The sequence below is a fragment of the Paramisgurnus dabryanus genome, chromosome 16 (genome assembly GCF_030506205.2).
Source record: "Paramisgurnus dabryanus chromosome 16, PD_genome_1.1, whole genome shotgun sequence".
NCBI classification, from domain to species: domain Eukaryota; kingdom Metazoa; phylum Chordata; class Actinopteri; order Cypriniformes; family Cobitidae; genus Paramisgurnus; species Paramisgurnus dabryanus.
Genome location: NC_133352.1, coordinates 10,251,554 through 10,269,521, shown reverse-complemented (window position 1 = coordinate 10,269,521; position 17,968 = coordinate 10,251,554). Strand labels below are relative to the sequence as shown.

General features: G+C 44.1%; 1 long non-coding RNA gene across 1 annotated transcript in view; it reads left to right on the top strand.

Moving 5' to 3' along the window:
• LOC135749382 (uncharacterized) overlaps positions 1–14,381 on the top strand; it is a 43,271-nt gene extending 28,890 nt beyond the window's left edge. Inside the window, exon 3 of the long non-coding RNA XR_010532367.2 lies at positions 13,231–14,381. This is a non-coding gene — a long non-coding RNA (uncharacterized lncRNA). The remainder of the gene's footprint in view (positions 1–13,230) is intronic.
• The last annotated feature ends 3,587 nt before the right edge of the window (positions 14,382–17,968 follow it).

The following is a 17,968-nucleotide window of genomic DNA, read 5'->3' as shown; positions in this document are numbered from 1 at the left end:
TCCTCCTAGGATTTTCATGCGATTGATATGAGAAGTGGTCAACATGATGCCAAGACATTGTAGATGATAAATTGCGAAGGGATTTTTGATATCTCAAACGCTGTTCCCATGGCAACGTGTCAAACTTTACTTTCATTTTTAAGGCATATTTAAACCTTACAGCTGCATGCGGTAAACTTTTAAATACTCCTCCTGAGTAAATAATGTGATTGACTCCAGAAGTGGTCAACATAATGCTGAGACATTGTAGATGATAAATTGCGAAGGGATTTTTGAAATCTCAAAGGCTGTTCCCATGGCAACGTGTCAAACTTTACTTTCATTTTAAAGGCATATTTAAGCCTTTCAGTTGACACCGATGTTCTTTAAAATACACCTTCTAGAATATTTATGCGATTGACACCAGAAGTGGTCAACATGATGCCGAGACATTGTAGATGATAAATTGCGAAGGGATTTTTGATATCTCGAACGTTGTTCCCATGGCAATGCGTCAAACTTTGCTTTCATTTTCCAGCATATTTAAGGCTGACAGTTACATGCTGTGAACCTTTAAATACTCCTCGTATGGGATTTATGCGATTGACACCAAAAGTGGTCAACATAATGCCGAGACATTGTAGATGATAAATTGCGAAGGAATTTTTGACATCTCGAACGCTGTTCCCATGGCAACGTGTCAAACTTTACTTTAATTTCAGGCATGTTTAAGGCTCTTGGCGTGCTTAGTTGAACTTTAAAGTTGGCACACACATCAGAGTTTTCGGCTGTTAAGTGTTGACAAAAAGGTCAGATAAAGGCGTGTCTATTTAGTCAGTGACTAGCCCCCCTGTTTGTCTAAAATATGGGGTTTCTTTTACCTACTGTACCTAAATGGGTCAGTAGCAACATGAAATAGTCCACTGATATTTACCCACTTGATGCACATGCCCACCGTGCATCGTTTTCTCGGAGGCACCGTGTAGCGGTAAAAAAACGTGCGAGGGCCCGCCATCGCTGCTTGCAGCTATATTTATTAGGGCTCGAGCACCGAGGAGCAGGCCAGAATGGCCTGCACCGTAGGTGCGAAGCCCTATTGTTTTTGCTCGGATTATTATTTTTATTATTTTTTTTTTTTTTTTTTTTTTTTTTTTTTTTTTAACACTTTTGGACTTTTTGGGAGCCTTAACATACTCGAAAACTCTTGAAATTTGGCACAGACGTCAGAGTCGCTCCTCATCGCAGAAATCCAAAGGCTGGAACACGGGCGTGGCACGGGGGCTCTATAGCGCCCCCTGTAATGCAAGAAAAAACATTGATGCACAGATCGGGCAAAAATGTACGCACATGTATGAGAGTTGGTACGCATATAGATCTCATCGACCCGAACAACTTTCGCCCTCTAACATTTAAGCTCCGCCCAACAGGAAGTCCGCTATTTTGGATTGTTAAAAAAATGCATTTGTTGAACTTTTAAATACTCCTCCTAGTGGATTCATGGGATTGACACCAAACGTGGTGATCATGATGCCGAGACATTGTACTTGTTAAATTGCGAAGGGATTTTTGATATCTCGAACGGTTCTGCCATGGCGAGGCGACGAATTTATGGCGAATTCAGAGAAATAGGAAGTGTCTAATATCTAAGGCAAAAAATATCTTATTGTGATGCCATGCGGAGGGTTTGTTCGTCTGAAGATTCCGATCGCATCGATGTGCCTATTGTGACTCCCAGGTATAGCGCCACCACCAGGCGCCAGGAAGTGTGTCAGTCACAAAGCTGGATTTTTTTGACAGTTCCATGCAATGTTCTTTGAAATACTCCTTCTAGGATTTTCATGAGATTGACACCAGAAGTGGTCAACATGATGCCGAGACATTGTAGATGATAAATTGCGAAGGGATTTTTGTTATCTCAAACGCTGTTCCCATGGCAACGCGTCAAACTTTACTTTCATTTTAAAGGCATATTTAAGCCTTTCTGTTGCATGCAGGAAACTTTTAAATACTCCTTCTAGGATTTTCATGAGATTGACACCAGAAGTGGTCAACATGATGCCAAGACATTGTAGATGATAAATTGCGAAGGGATTTTTGATATCTCGAACGCTGTTCCCATGGCAACGCGTCAAACTTTACTTTCATTTTAAAGGCATATTTAAGCCTTTCAGTTGACGCCAATGTTCTTTTAAATACTCCTTCTAGAATATTCATGAGATTGACACCAGAAGTGGTCAACATGATGCCGAGACATTGTAGATGATAAATTGCGAAGGGATTTTTGATATCTCAAACGCTGTTCCCATGGCAACGCGTCAAACTTTACTTTCATTTTAAAGGCATATTTAAGCCTTTCTGTTGCATACAGGAAACTTTTAAATACTCCTTCTAGGATTTTCATGAGATTGACACCAGAAGTGGTCAACATGATGTCGAGACATTGTAGATGATAAATTGCGAAGGGATTTTTGATATCTCGAACGCTGTTCCCATGGCAACGCCCCAAACGTACATTTATTTCAGGCATATTTAGGACTCTTGGCGTGCTTAGATTAACCTAAAAGTCGGCACAAACATCAGAGTTGTCGGCTGTTCAGAGTGGACAAATAGGTCAGACAAAGGCGTGTCTCTTTAGTGGCTCACTAGCGCCCCCGTTTGTCTAAAATATGGGGTTTCTTTAACCTACTGTACCTGAATGGGTCAGTAGTAACATGAAATAGTACACTGATATATACCCACTTGATGCACATGCCCACCGTGCATCGTTTTCTCGGAGGCACCGGGTAGCGGTAAATAAACGTGCGAGGGCCCGCCATCGCTGCTTGCAGCTATATTTTTTATTATTTTTTTAACACTTTTGGACTTTTTGGGTGCCTTAACATACTCGAAAACTCTTGAAAATTGGCACAGACGTCAGAGTCGTCCGTCATCGCAGAAATCCAAAGGCTGGAACACGGGCGTGGCACGGGGGCTCTATAGCGCCCCCTGTAATGCAAAAAAAAACATTGATGCACAGATCGGGCAAAAATGTACGCACATGTACGAGAGTTGGTAGGCATATAGATCTCATCGACCCGAACAACTTTCGCCCTCTAACATTTAAGCTCCGCCCAACAGGAAGTCGGCTATTTTGGATTGTTTAAAAAATGCATTCGTTGAACTTTTAAATACTCCTCCTAGTGGATTCATGGGATTGACACCAAACGTGGTGATCATGATGTCGAGACATTGTACTTGCTAAATTGCGAAGGGATTTTTGATATCTAGAACGGTTTTGCCATGGCGAGGCGACGAATTTATGGCGAATTTAGAGAAACAGGAAGTGTCTAATTTCTAAGGCAAAAAATATCTTATTGTGATGCCATGCAGGGTGTTTGTTCGTCTGAAGATTCCGATCGCATCGATGTGCCTATTGTGACTCCCGGGTATAGCGCCACCACCAGGCGCCAGGAAGTGTGTCAGTCACAAAGTTGGATTTTTTTTGACAGTTCCATGTTATGTTCTTTTAAATACTCCTTCTAGAAAAATCATGCAATTGACACCAAAAGTGGTGAACATGAAGCCGAGAGATTGACGATGATAAATTGCGAAGGGATTTTTGATATCTCAAACGCTGTTCCCATGGCAACGCGTCAAACTTTACTTTCACTTTAAAGGCATTTTTAAGCCTTTCAGTTGACGCCGATGTTCCTTTAAATACTCCTTCTAGGATATTCATGCGATTGACACCAAAAGTGGTCAACATGATGCCGAGACATTGTAGATGATAAATTGCGAAGGGATTTTTGATATCTCGAACGCTGTTCCCATGGCAACGCGTCAAACTTTACTTTCATTTTAAAGGCATTTTTAAGCCTTTCAGTTGACGCCAATGTTCCTTTAAATACTCCTTCTAGAATAATCATGCAATTGACACCAAAAGTGGTCACCATGATGCAGAGACATTGTAGATGATAAATTGCAAAGGGATTTTTGATATCTCGAACGCTGTTCCCATGGCAACCTGTCAAACTTTACTTTCTTTTTAAAGGCATATTTAAGCCTTACAGTTCCATGCGATGTTCTTTTAAATACTCCTTCTAGGAAATTCATGCGGTTGACTCCAGAAGTTGTCAACATGATGCCGAGACATTGTAGATGATAAATTGCCAAGGGATTTTTGATATCTCGAACGCTGTTCCCATGGCAACGCGTCAAACTTTACTTTCATTTTAAAGGCATTTTTAAGCCTTTCAGTTGACGTCGATGTTCCTTTAAATTCTCCTTCTAGGATGTTCATGCGATTAACACCAGAAGTGGTCAACATGATGGCGAGACATTGTAGATGATAAATTGCGAAGGGATTTTTGATATCTCAAACGCTGTTCCCATGGCAACGTGTCAAACTTTACTTTCATTTTAAAGGCATATTTAAGCCTTTCAGTTGACGCCGATGTTCCTTTAAGTACTCCTTCTAGGATATTCATGCGATTAACACCACAAGTGGTCAACATGATGCCGAGACATAGTAGATGATAAATTGCGAAGGGATTTTTGATATCTCAAACGCTGTTCCCATGGCAACGTGTCAAACTTTACTTTTATTTCAGGCATATTTAAGGCTCTTGGCGTGATTAGATTAACCTTAAAGTCGGCACACACATTAGAGTTGTCGGCTGTTAAGTGTACACAAAAAGGTCAGATATAGGCGTTTCTCTTAAGTGGCTCACTAGCGCCCCTGTTTGTGTAAAATGTGGGGTTTCTTTTAGCTACAATCCACAAATGGCTCAGTAACAACATTAAATAGCCCACTGATATTTACCCACTTGATGCCCTTGCCCACCGTGCATCGTTTTCTCGGACGCACCGTTTAGCGGTAAAAAAACGTGCGAGGGCCCGCCATTGCTGCTTGCAGCTATATTTATTATTATTATTTTTTTTTTTTTTATTATTATTTTTTTTTTTTTAACACTTTTGGACTTTTTGGGTGCCTTAACATACTCGAAAACTCTTGTAATTTGGCACAGACGTCAGAGTCGTCCGTCATCGCAGAAATCCAAAGGCTGGAACACGGGCGTGGCACGGGGGCTCTATAGCGCCCCCTGTAATGCAAAAAAAACATTGATGCACAGATCGGGCAAAAATGTGCGCACATGTACGAGAGTTGGTACGCATATAGATCTCATCGACCCGAACAACTTTCGCCCTCTAACATTTAAGCTCCGCCCAACAGGAAGTCGGCTATTTTGGATTGTTTAAAAAATGCATGCGTTGAACTTTTAAATACTCCTCCTAGTGGATTCATGGGATTGACACCAAACGTGGTGATCATGATGCCGAGACATTGTACTTGCTAAATTGCGAAGGGATTTTTGATATCTCGAATGGTTCTGCCATGGCGAGGTGACGAATTTATGGCGAATTCAGAGAAACAGGAAGTGTCTAATATCTAAGGCAAAAAATATCTTATTGTGATGCCATGCGGGGTGTTTGTTCGTCTGAAGATTCCGATCGCATCGATGTGCCTATTGTGACTCCCGGGTATAGCGCCACCACCAGGCGCCAGGAAGTGCGTCAGTCACAAAGCTGGATATTTTTTGACAGTTCCATGCTATGTTCTTTTAAATACTCCTTCTAGAAAAATCATGCAATTGACACCAAAAGTGGTCAACATGATGCCGAGACATTGTAGATGATAAATTGCGAAGGGATTTTTGATATCTCGAACGCTGTTCCCATGGCAACGCGTAAAATTTTACTTTCATTTTAAAGGCATATTTAAGCCTTTCAGTTGACGCCGATGTTCCTTTAAATACTCCTTCTAGGATATTCATGAGATTGACACCAAAAGTGGTCAACATGATGCCGAGGCATAGTAGATGATAAATTGCGAAGGGATTTTTTATATCTCGAACGCTGTTCCCATGGCAACGTGTCAAACTTTACTTTCATTTTTAAGGCATATTTAAGCCTTTCAGTTGACGCCGATGTTCCTTTAAATACTCCTTCTAGGATATTCATGCGATTGACACCAAAAGGGGTCTACATGATGCCGAGACATTGTAGATGATAAATTGTGAAGGGATTTTTGATATCTCGAACGCTGTTCCCATGGCAACGTGTCAAACTTTACTTTCATTTTTTAGGCATATTTAAGCCTTTCAGTTGACGCCGATGTTCTTTTAAATACTCCTTCTAGAATAATCATGCAATTGACACCAAAAGTGGTCAACATGATGCTGAGATATTGTAGATGATAAATTGTGAAGGGATTTTTGATATCTCAAACGCTGTTCCCATGGCAACGCGTCAAAGTTTACTTTCATTTTAAAGGCATATTTAAGCCTTTCAGTTGACGCCGATGTTCTTTTAAATACTCCTTCTAGAATAATCATGCAATTGACACCAAAAGTGGTCAACATGATGCTGAGACATTGTAGATGATAAATTGCGAAGGGATTTTTGATATCTCAAACGTTGTTCCCATGGCAACGCCACAAACTTTCCTTTTATTTCAGGCATATTTAAGGCTCTTGGCGTGAGTAGATTAACCTTAAAGTTGGCACACACATCAGAGTTGTCAGCTGTTAAGTGTGCACAAAAAGGTCAGATATAGGCGTGTCTCTTAAGTGGCTCACTAGCGCCCCCGTTTGTCTAAAATGTGGGGTTTCTTTTACCTACAGTCCCCAAATGGCTCAGTAACAACATTAAATAGCCCACTGATATTTACCCACTTGATGCACGTGCCCACCGTGCATCGTTTTCTCGGACGCACCGTGTAGCGGTAAAAAAACGTGCAAGGGCCCGCCATTGCTGCTTGCAGCTATATTTTTTATTATTTTTTTTATTTATTTATTTATTTTTTTAACACTTTTGGACTTTTTGGGTGCCTTAACATACTCGAAAACTCTTGAAAATTGGCACAGACATCAAAGTCGTCCGTCATCGCAGAAATCCAAAGTCTGGAATACGGGCGTGCCAAGGGGGCTCTATAGCGCCCCCTGTAATGCAAAAAAAAAATTGATGCACAGATCGGGCAAAAATGTACGCACATGTACGAGAGTTGGTACGCATATAGATCTCATCGACCCGAACAACTTTCGCACTCTAAACATTAAGCTCTGCCCAACAGGAAGTCGGCTATTTTGGATTGTTTAAAAAATGAATGCGTTGAACTTTTAAATACTCCTCCTAGTGGATTCATGGGATTGACACCAAACGTGGTGATCATGATGTCGAGACATTGTACTTGTTAAATTGCGAAGGGATTTTTGATATCTCGAACGGTTCTGCCATGGCGAGGCGACAAATTTATGGCGAAATCAGAGAAACAGGAAGTGTCTAATATCTAAGGCAAAAAATGTCTTATTGTGATGCCACGCGGGGTGTTTGTTCGTCTGAAGATTCCGATCGCATCGATGTGCCTATTGTGACTCCCGGGTATAGCGCCACCACCAGGCGCCAGGAAGTGTGTCAATCACAAAGGTGGATTTTTTTTGACAGTTCCATGCTATGTTCTTTTAAATACTCCTTCTAGAAAAATCATGCAATTGACACCAAAAGTGGTCAACATGAAGCCGAGAGATTGTAGATGATAAATTGCGAAGGGATTTTTGATATCTCGAAAGCTGTTCCCATGGCAACGCGTCAAAATTTACTTTCATTTTAAAGGCTTATTTAAGCCTTTAAGTTGACGCCGATGTTCTTTTAAATACTCCTTCTAGGATTTTCATGAGATTGACACCAGAAGTGGTCAACATGATGCCAAGACATTGTAGATGATAAATTGCGAAGGGATTTTTGATATCTCGAACGCTGTTCCCATGGCAACCTGTCAAACTTTACTTTCATTTTAAAGGCATATTTAAGCCTTACAGTTCCATGCGATGCTCTTTTAAATACTCCTTCTAGGATTTTCATGCGATTGACTCCAGAAGATGTCAACATGATGCTGAGACATTGTAGATGATAAATTGCGAAGGGATTTTTGATATCTCAAACGTTGTTCCCATGGCAACGCGTCAAACTTACTTTTATTTCAGGCATATTTCAGGCTCTTGGCAGCGTAGATTAAGTTTAAATTTGGCACACACATCTGATTTGTCGGCTGTTAAGTGTTGACAAAAACGTCAGATAAAGGCGTGTCTATTTAGTGACTGACTAGCGCCCCCGTTTGTCTAAAATATGGGGTTTCTTTAACCTACTGTACCTAAATGGGTCAGTAGCAACATGAAATAGTACACTGATATATACCCAGTTGATGCACATGCCCACCGTGCATCGTTTTCTCGGAGGCACCGGGTAGCGGTAAACAAACGTGCGAGGGCCCGCCATCGCTGCTTGCAGCTATATTTATTATTATTTTTTTTCTTTTTCTCCGACTTCAGCGGGACTTTAGAGGGCCTAAACATACTCGAAAACTCATGAAATTTTGCACAGATGTCAAGAGTGATGAAAATTTACATGTGGTGTATGCTTTAGAATTAGGCGTGAGAAAATGGCTCTATAGCGCCACCTACAAATTTTCAACGAAGCAGCCCTCGGACTGTGTTTGACGTACAATTACGAAATTCGGTACGCGTCTGTAGCATGACAAGACCTACAAAAAAGTCTCTTGGAGCGAAGCCGTAAACCAAACAGGAAGTCAGCTATTCTGAGTTATTTTTGTGATTTGGGCGCAGTTTTTGTCATTTCCAGGCGTCATACTTTAACTAACTCCTCCTACAGTTTTCGTCGGATCATCTTCATATTTGGCGAGTGTCATCTTAAGGCCTTTGTGATGCTAAATTGCGAAGGATTTGACTCTACGTAAAAATTTGTGTCGGTTCTGGCCCGACAAAGTTTGATGTTTTCCAATGAAACAGGAAGTTGCTGGAACTCATGCATACAGTGTCCGATCTGTCCCAAATTTCACATGATTGCTAAGAGTCCTGACCTGAACACATCTACATAACAATTTTCATTTATAGCCATAGCGCCACCAGCTGGCAACCTGAAGGAACATGTTTTAGCGCCACTTTCAAATATTGAATGAAGCAGCCCTTGGACTGTGTTTAACTTACATGTACGAATTTCGGTATGCTCATGTATTATTACAAGCCCTACAAAAAAGTCTCTTGGAGCAACGCCCTAAACCAAACAGGAAGTCAGCTATTTTGAATTATTTCTCAGATTTTGGCTCAGTTTTTCTCATTTCCAGCAGTCATACTTTAACTAACTCCTCCTACAGTTTTCGTCGGATCATCATCATATTCGGCGAGTGTCATCTTAAGGCCTTTGTGATGCTAAATTGCGAAGGATTTGATTCTATATTAAAATTTGTGTCTGTTTCGGCCAGCCAAAGTTTGATGTTTCGCTATGAAACAGGTTGCTGGAACTCAGGCATACAGTGTCCGATCTGTCCCAAACTTCACATGATTGCTAAGAGTCATGACCTGAACACAACTACATGTCAATAGTCACTTATGGTTATAGCGCCACCAGCTGGCAACAGGAAGTGACATGTTTACAATGATTATCCAATGTCTGATCTGTCCCAAACTTCACATGATTAATAAGAGTCCTGGACTGAACACATCTACATGTCAATAGTCACTTATGGTTATAGCGCCACCAGCTGGCAACAGGAAGTGACATGTTTACAATGATTATCCAATGTCTGATCTGTCCCAAACTTCACATGATTAATAAGAGTCCTGGAGTGAACACATCTACATGTCATTAGTCACTTATGGTTATAGCGCCACCAGCTGGCAACAGGAAGTGACATGTTTACAATGATTATCCAATGTCTGATCTGTCCCAAACTTCACATGATTAATAAGAGTCCGGGGCTGCGTTCAGCCCCGACAGAAGGTTGCACAACGTTTATTAAACTGAAACGGTGATGCATTGAACACCCTGTTTTGATGACGCAAGAGTTGCAACTACGGTAGCTGAGAGGCCATGCTTTGTGTTCTTTTTTAAATGTTTCTGAAGCCTGATGAAATCGTTATAAATGTGTGTTTAATACTGTAAAATACCCTCGATGTTACAATCACTGACCTTGCTGTCCAAAATGAAAGACAACATTCCAACTTGAACCCATTGAGAGAGCTGTCTCTTTACTATCGCGTGGTTTTATACATCTTGCCGCTGATTGGGCTGACATTTCTGACACACCCACCAAACAAGAGAAAACGCTTCTAAAACCTGTTGCATTCCGTTGCACACCGTTTCCAGGAAACATGTCGTTCAACCCGGAAACCATAGCAAAACGTTGCGCACCGGTGTGAGATTGAACATGCCCCTGGACTGAACACATCTACATGTCAATAGTCACTTATGGTTATAGCGCCACCAGCTGGCAACAGGAAGTGACATGTTTACAATGATTATCCAATGTCTGATCTGTCCCAAACTTCACATGATTAATAAGAGTCCTGGAGTGAACACATCTACATGTCATTAGTCACTTATGGTTATAGCGCCACCAGCTGGCAACAGGAAGTGACATGTTTACAATGATTATCCAATGTCTGATCTGTCCCAAACTTCACATGATTAATAAGAGTCCTGGAGTGAACACATCTACATGTCAATAGTCACTTATGGTTATAGCGCCACCAGCTGGCAACAGGAAGTGACATGTTTACACTGATTATGCAATGTCCGATCTTTCCCTAACTTCACATGATTAATAAGAGTCCTGGACTGAACACATCTACATGTCAATAGTCACTTATGGTTATAGCGCCACCAGCTGACAACAGGAAGTGACATGTTTACACTGATTATGCAATGTCTGATCTGTCCCAAACTTCACATGATTAATAAGAGTCCTGGACTGAACACATCTACATGTCAATAGTCACTTATGGTTATAGCGCCACCAGCTGACAACAGGAAGTGACATGTTTACACTGATTATGCAATGTCTGATCTGTCCCAAACTTCACATGATTAATAAGAGTCCTGGACTGAACACATCTACATGTCAATAGTCACTTATGGTTATAGCGCCACCAGCTGACAACAGGAAGTGACATGTTTACACTGATTATGCAATGTCCGATCTTTCCCTAACTTCGCATGATTAATAAGAGTCCTGGACTGAACACATCTACATGTCAATAGTCACCAGTGTTGGGCAAGTTACTAAAAAATTAGTAATTAGTTACAGTTACTAATTACTTCTTTTAAAAGTAACTGAATTACTCTACCGGTTACTGTATATCAAAAGTAATTAGTTACTTAGAAAAGTAACTTTTAAGTTACTTTTATGTCTGCTTTTTAAATGTAAATATGAACAGTACTGAACAGTCAAACAGTAAAATGATATGGATGGGCTATTTTACACATAAGACTCTAATATATCACATACTGTAGGAGCCTATTTTGCTTTAGATTCAACCTTTGAATATTTTTGTTAGAAATTATCTTAATATTTAAACTTAGTTTATTTATGTATATCATTTAGACCATTTAGACAAATATTCTGCATGTTTACAAAAATATAAAATGTGTTAAAATTGTGTAGTGTCTCTTTAAAAATTTGGAGACAATTGTGTCAACATGTCAAATTTTCTAAAATAAATTATAATTTTTCTGATTTCATATTTATTTTAATAAGTTAGAAACGTCTCCGCTGTGTCCTGCTGACAGGCACGATGCGTGTGCAGCAGATGAGGCAAATTATGGGTCCTCCGAAGGTTAGACCGTCTCATTTCAGTTCTCTTCGCGAACTTCTGAGCGCCTTGAATGGGCAAGTGCTCACCTTTTATTGCATGCTTAGTAGGGTGCAGCACTTGAATTGGAACACAGCTTGTGAAGCTTGCCACAGGGACTGCGCTCTTTGGTCATATATTGTTTGTTTTCTGTTGGATTTAAATGATACACAGGATTAAAGGAAGATATTTATTCAGAAAACGGAGTAGGCTACGTGGATTGTTTTGTCGGACGGACACAGAGCGAGTGGATTGTTTTGTCAGATGGGCACAGAGCGAGTGGATTTTTTTGTTCGGATACGGAGAGACTGAAACTAAAACTAAAAGCGAGCTCACACATACTATGGAGTTTTAACACGGGTGTACACCGCAGTGTGAATATTTTAGTGGAAACAACAATCGCGGATCGTTCTCTTCCATGAAGCCGATGTAAACATCTAAGAATATATGATCATTTCTTAGATTTATTACCTTTGTGGACTACAAATGCAAGTTGATGTCATACTGCGATTGCTTGGTGAAGATAATTTACAAACATGAGACCGGATGGATTATGACTTGCGCACAATTTTTAAACAAAGGTATGTAGTCCCGTTTAGATTTTTCATGTTCATTCTATATGCACTGTCAGCTATGATGAAGTGTAATGAATTATTTCGCCGCCAACTACAGTCCTGCGACGTCAGATATGTCTTGTCTATTTTTTACAAAATAGAGTAACGCGCGTAACGAACTCATTTAAATTTCAGTAATTGTAATTCCGTTACTTGATTTAAAAAAATAGTGGAGTTACAGTAACGCGTTACTCCCATCACTGATAGTCACTTATGATGCCAATAGTCAGTTACGGTCATAGCGCCACCAGCTGGTAACAGGAAGTAACATGTTTACAATGATAATGCAATGTCAGATTTGTCCCAAACTTCACATGATTGATAAGAGTCCTGGACAGAACACATCTACGTGCCAATATTTACATGTAGTCACTCATACACACACACACTCGCTCACTCACTCTCTCTCTCTCTCTCATGCTATCTTACACGATGCTACCTCGCTGTCATTTGTAATTAGCAACAGGAAATGTGGCACATTATACTACACTTTTAAATGGTTCACCTATGTTTACATGCTTAAATGCCTATTTACTACTGTTCCCTTTAATTCTTCTCATGCCACGGCGTGGCGGTGTCAGGTGTGCGAGGGCCCTTCCATCACTGCTTGCAGTTTTAATTTAATAGATATTATGTCACGGGGTGACGATCTTTCAGGGCGGAACCAAAAGTTGAGGAAGTTTTGGTTCCGCCCGGATGTTTCCGTCCAGACCGGAAAACGGAAACACCGGACATCCGGCAGATTCACGGAGGCTGTAATCAGCCGATTGGGCACAGCTGTGCCTAGTTGAAGAGATCGCCGGGCAATTGGATGATTATAGTACAGAGAGGAGTATATAAAGCACAGTTAGAACACAGTTAGAGGTGCTTAGTGTGTGCTGGGAAACGGAGCTGTGCTCGTTTCTTTTTGACGTGGTGGCTGTCTGTGGTTCTCTCTCTCTCTCTCGTTGCAGTCTTGATTGTGGAGCTGCTGGAGTAAACAGGAAAATCCTATGGGTCGAAAGGAACTTGTTCTAATCAATACTGAAGGAGTAAAGCAGGAAGAAAATTGACCTTCTGGTACAACGTAAACAAAGGCTATTCGCCGTGAGTATACCCTTTTTGTGTGGAGTAACTGGCAAAAGTTAACTTGTATAACTATTGGAAACCTCCAGGAGAAGGAGGGCGGCCCTACCCCTATAAGAGTGTGGTGGGCGAGCCGTGAGAAGTCCAACTTCAAACAGCCACCGCAACGAGACTTATTGTGGTCGTATTTCCCATCACCTTATCGTAGCCCAAGCGCAGTGGAGGACACCGGGCGCTTCCCTTGTTGTGGTGCACTTCTAGTGTGGTGAGTGAGACTGTGTAATAAATCTTTTTCACGTTTGGAGTGGTGCTGTGTATTGCTGTGGGTTGCTGTGTGTCTTGTAGACGAAGCCCCGCATCATCCATTTTCTTCCACTGGGCAGAGGACGGAGAGGCCAACGACTACAGAAAACCACTGTTACTATAAATAGTGTGCTGTTTGGAGTACGAAGGGACGCAGACGAAGAGCTGTCCGTGACCGTGAGTAAACCATTGGAAAGATTCGTGGTGTGAACTTACCTGTGTCTGTTTTGTCGCAGAGTCAGAGGCGAAAGGGTCCGCCGCCCCGTGGTCTCTACGAAAAGGGCGCCCCCGTCTAGGAATCGATCGGCCTATGGGCATTGGAGATAGGGCAGCGCTCGACCCGGTGAGGTGGTGTGTGACCTTCGCCCCTCTGCTGACCTACGGAGGAGAACCATACTTACCCAGAAAGCTGTAAACAGCAGAGCCGGTGAGAAATACTCGACGTCTCAGTAACAGTGTCTTTGTGTTTTAGCGGCCACCTGTGGAGAGAGAGCAGAACGAGAGTGAATTATTGAAGAGCCACCTGTAAACGTGATACCTACCCAGAAAGCTGTAAACAGCAGAGCCGGTGAGAAATACTCGAAGTCTCAGCAACAGTGTCTTTGTGTTCTAGCGGCCACCTGTGGAGAGAGAGCAGAACGAGAGTGAATTATTGAAGAGCCACCTGTAAACGTGATACCTACCCAGAAAGCTGTAAACAGCAGAGCCGGTGAGAAATACTCGAAGTCTCAGCAACAGTGCCTTTGTGTTCTAGCGGCCACCTGTGGAGAGAGAGCAGAACGAGAGTGAATCATTGAAGAGCCACCTGTGAACGTGATACCTGCCCAGAAAGCTGTAAACAGCAGAGCCGGTGAGAGATACTCGAAGTCTCAGTAACAGTGTCTTTGTGTTCTAGCGGCCACCTGTGGAGAGAGAGCAGAACGAGAGTGAATTATTGAAGAGCCACCTGTAAACGTGATACCTACCCAGAAAGCTGTAAACAGCAGAGCCGGTGAGAAATACTCGAAGTCTCAGCAACAGTGCCTTTGTGTTCTAGCGGCCACCTGTGGAGAGAGAGCAGAACGAGAGTGAATCATTGAAGAGCCACCTGTGAACGTGATACCTGCCCAGAAAGCTGTAAACAGCAGAGCCGGTGAGAGATACTCGAAGTCTCAGTAACAGTGTCTTTGTGTTCTAGCGGCCACCTGTGGAGAGAGAGCAGAACGAGAGTAAATTATTGAAGAGCCACCTGTGAACGTGATACCTACCCAGAAAGCTGTAAACAGCAGAGCCGGTGAGAAATACTCGAAGTCTCAGTAACAGTGTCTTTGTGTTCTAGCGGCCACCTGTGGAGAGAGAGCAGAACGAGAGTGAATCATTGAAGAGCCACCTGTGAACGTGATACCTGCCCAGAAAGCTGTAAACAGCAGAGCCGGTGAGAGATACTCGAAGTCTCAGTAACAGTGTCTTTGTGTTCTAGCGGCCACCTGTGGAGAGAGAGCAGAACGAGAGTGAATTATTGCAGAGCCACCTGTGAACGTGATACCTACCCAGAAAGCTGTAAACAGCAGAGCCGGTGAGAAGTACTCGAAGTCCCAGTGACAGTGCCTTTGTGTTCTAGCGGCCACCTGTGGAGAGAGAGCAGAACGAGAGTGAACCACTGAAGAGCAAACTGTGAACGTGATACTTACCCAGGGAGCTGTAAGCAAGCAGAACCGGTGAGCAATACCCGAAGTCCAAGTAACAGTGTCATTTGTGTCCTAGAGACCGCCTGTGGAGAGCGAGGAGAAGCAATTAGGAAACAGACTGTGTAACGTGATACCCACCCAGAGAGCTGCAAGCAGCAGAGCCGGTGAGAGACACCTCAAGTGCAAGCTAACAGTGCTTTTGTGTAGCAGTGACTATCTGTGGGGCATAAGGAGAACGTGGACGGACGTACGACAGGGAACGTAAAGGCACGTGGGGCGAGGACCCCCTGCCGGCCCGAGGAAAGGTACACCGACAGTGGAGATCTTCCTTACCAGTCACACCAAAAATTATTCTGCCTCCAGGACGGAAGAAGGAGGGCGCCACGGTTAGCAGGGCCCAGGCCGGAGCCTGACGTTTCCCTTTTTCCCCAGCTTATGGTGGTTGACACCCTTGCGGCCCTTGGCCTGTCTGCCGTGGCTGCAGTCTCCCTGGAGGGAGAAGAAGAGCCCTATTAGTTTTAATTTCTCCTTACCCCAAATTCCCAGTTCTTTTAATTATTTAAACTAAATAAAGCTTGTTTTAAATTTTACTTACCTGTTCCCGTGTTTGTCTGGTCATTGGGTTGGCTTTGGGGACCTCCTCGAGGTGGGAGTTGCAAAGGGGCGTGGCTTTAGTTTAAAACAGCCAGCCCCTGGTGGTGACAGATTTTGGCATAGTCGGCAGGGTCCCACCTCGAGTTGAGTAACCAAGGTCACCCAATGACTGACAACGCGGGGCCTGCAGCCCCACCCCGTGCCACATCTATTATCATGGGAAGCCCATGGATCCAGAAATACGGAGGAGCAGAGTCGGAGGTACGACTGACCGAATGGAAGGCCCAATTAGAGTACTTGGCCGACTTGCAGGGCCTTAGCGCCGCGCAGCGGCTCCAGTTTGTGTTGAACTCCCTAGAGGGAGAAGCACGGCGAGAGGTACAAGCCGCCCCCGAAGCAATCCGAGCCACCGCCCAGACTGTGTTCCAGTTCCTTACTGAACAATATGGCGACCATACCCCCGTAGCTGTCCTCCGTTCACAATTTTTTAATTGTAAGCAAGGCCCCCGACAACCTATTAGAGCTTTTGCCCTCAGGCTGCGAGAGCAGTTCACTCGCCTGCAGGCCCGACGAGACCATGGGCTAGGAGACGGAGAGACCTTGTTACGCGACCAGTTCCTCCTGGGGATGAAAGAGGGCCCCGTGAGACAAAGTCTGAGGGTCCAGTTTCGACGGGACTCCGGGCTCACCTTTGAGGACCTAAAGAAGGAGGCGCTGGCCTTGGAAGGTGATGAGGTCGAAGTAAGTGAAACCCCTGTATGTGCAGCCGTAAGTGGGAACACCGCAGCACCACCTGAACACGCAGATTGGAAGCAAGCCCTCAGAGTAGAATTGTTGAAAGATGTCCGAGAGCAGATGTCGGAACTATCTAAGACTCTTCTGGGAGAACTTCGTCAAGGTAGGGCGCAAGAGGAACCGAGGCCGGCACCCCGAGAGCGAGTCTACTCTGAGAGGGGCCGAGAGCCACCGGGGCGCCCGAACCGTTTTAACCGGCCCCGCTTTGAGTGGGATGACCAAGGGCGGCCAATCTGCAATCGTTGTGGAGAACCAGGGCATTATAGCCGTCAGTGTGGGCCTCGCAGGGCATCGGAAGGGGGTTTTTAGGACGGCCGGCCACAGTGGGTCGTGTGGCCGGGACCCCTCGAGGAGACCCGGAAAGACGTGAGAATTCAAGAGGCCAGATGGTGGGGCATAGCCCAACGGCGGAGGTGAAGGTATGTGGCAAGACAGTACAGTGCCTGGTAGATACAGGCTCTCAAGTGACATTGTTTGCCGAAAGTCTCTCGCAGGAAGTATTCGGGAAGCAGAGAACCCAAGGAGGAGAGGCCCCCTGGCTGACGTTGCGGGGCGCCAACGGCTTAGAGATTCCTTACATTGGCTATCGGCTGACGGACTTAGAAGTGCACGGGGTGTTAGTTCCCCAAAAAGGGGTGATCATCGTGGAAGACAGATGTTTGGGAGTCCACCGAGCCCTACTAGGGATGAACGTGCTCTCCGAGTGTTGGGAGGAGTTATTTCGGGCTAGGCCCGGCCCTAGGATCTCCCCTGTTGAGAGGCCCCTATGGGAGCGAGTGGTCGCCGACTGTCGTCGGGTCCAGATGACCCAGGTCCGTAGAGGCCGGGAAGAGGTAGGAAGAGTAATGTGTCGCTATGCTTTATCTATCCCCCCTAGGAGTGAGGCCATGGTGTGGGTGAGAGTGGCCCCCCGAGGAGTTGGCCCCGAAGAGTGGGTATTGGTTGAACCCCACGCTGATTGCCCCCAAGTGGAGGTAGCACGAGGCCTAGCGGCGGTCCACCGGGGGAGGGTCCCTGTAAAGGTTCGAAATGACCATCCCTACCCAGTACACTTACACCGACACCAGCGGCTGGCCCGACTCACGGGGGTTGCACCCCATCAGGTGAGGGAAGAGAGAGATGTTAAGTTCCGTCAGGTGTGCCCCACTGTCATCGAGGTGGCCCTGACACAGATGGAAGCCCCTTCGAACAACGGGGAAAGGGACGTGCCGAGACACCTGGCAGGTGAGTCCCTGCAAGGGGAAAAGCTGGAACAGGCGCAGACACA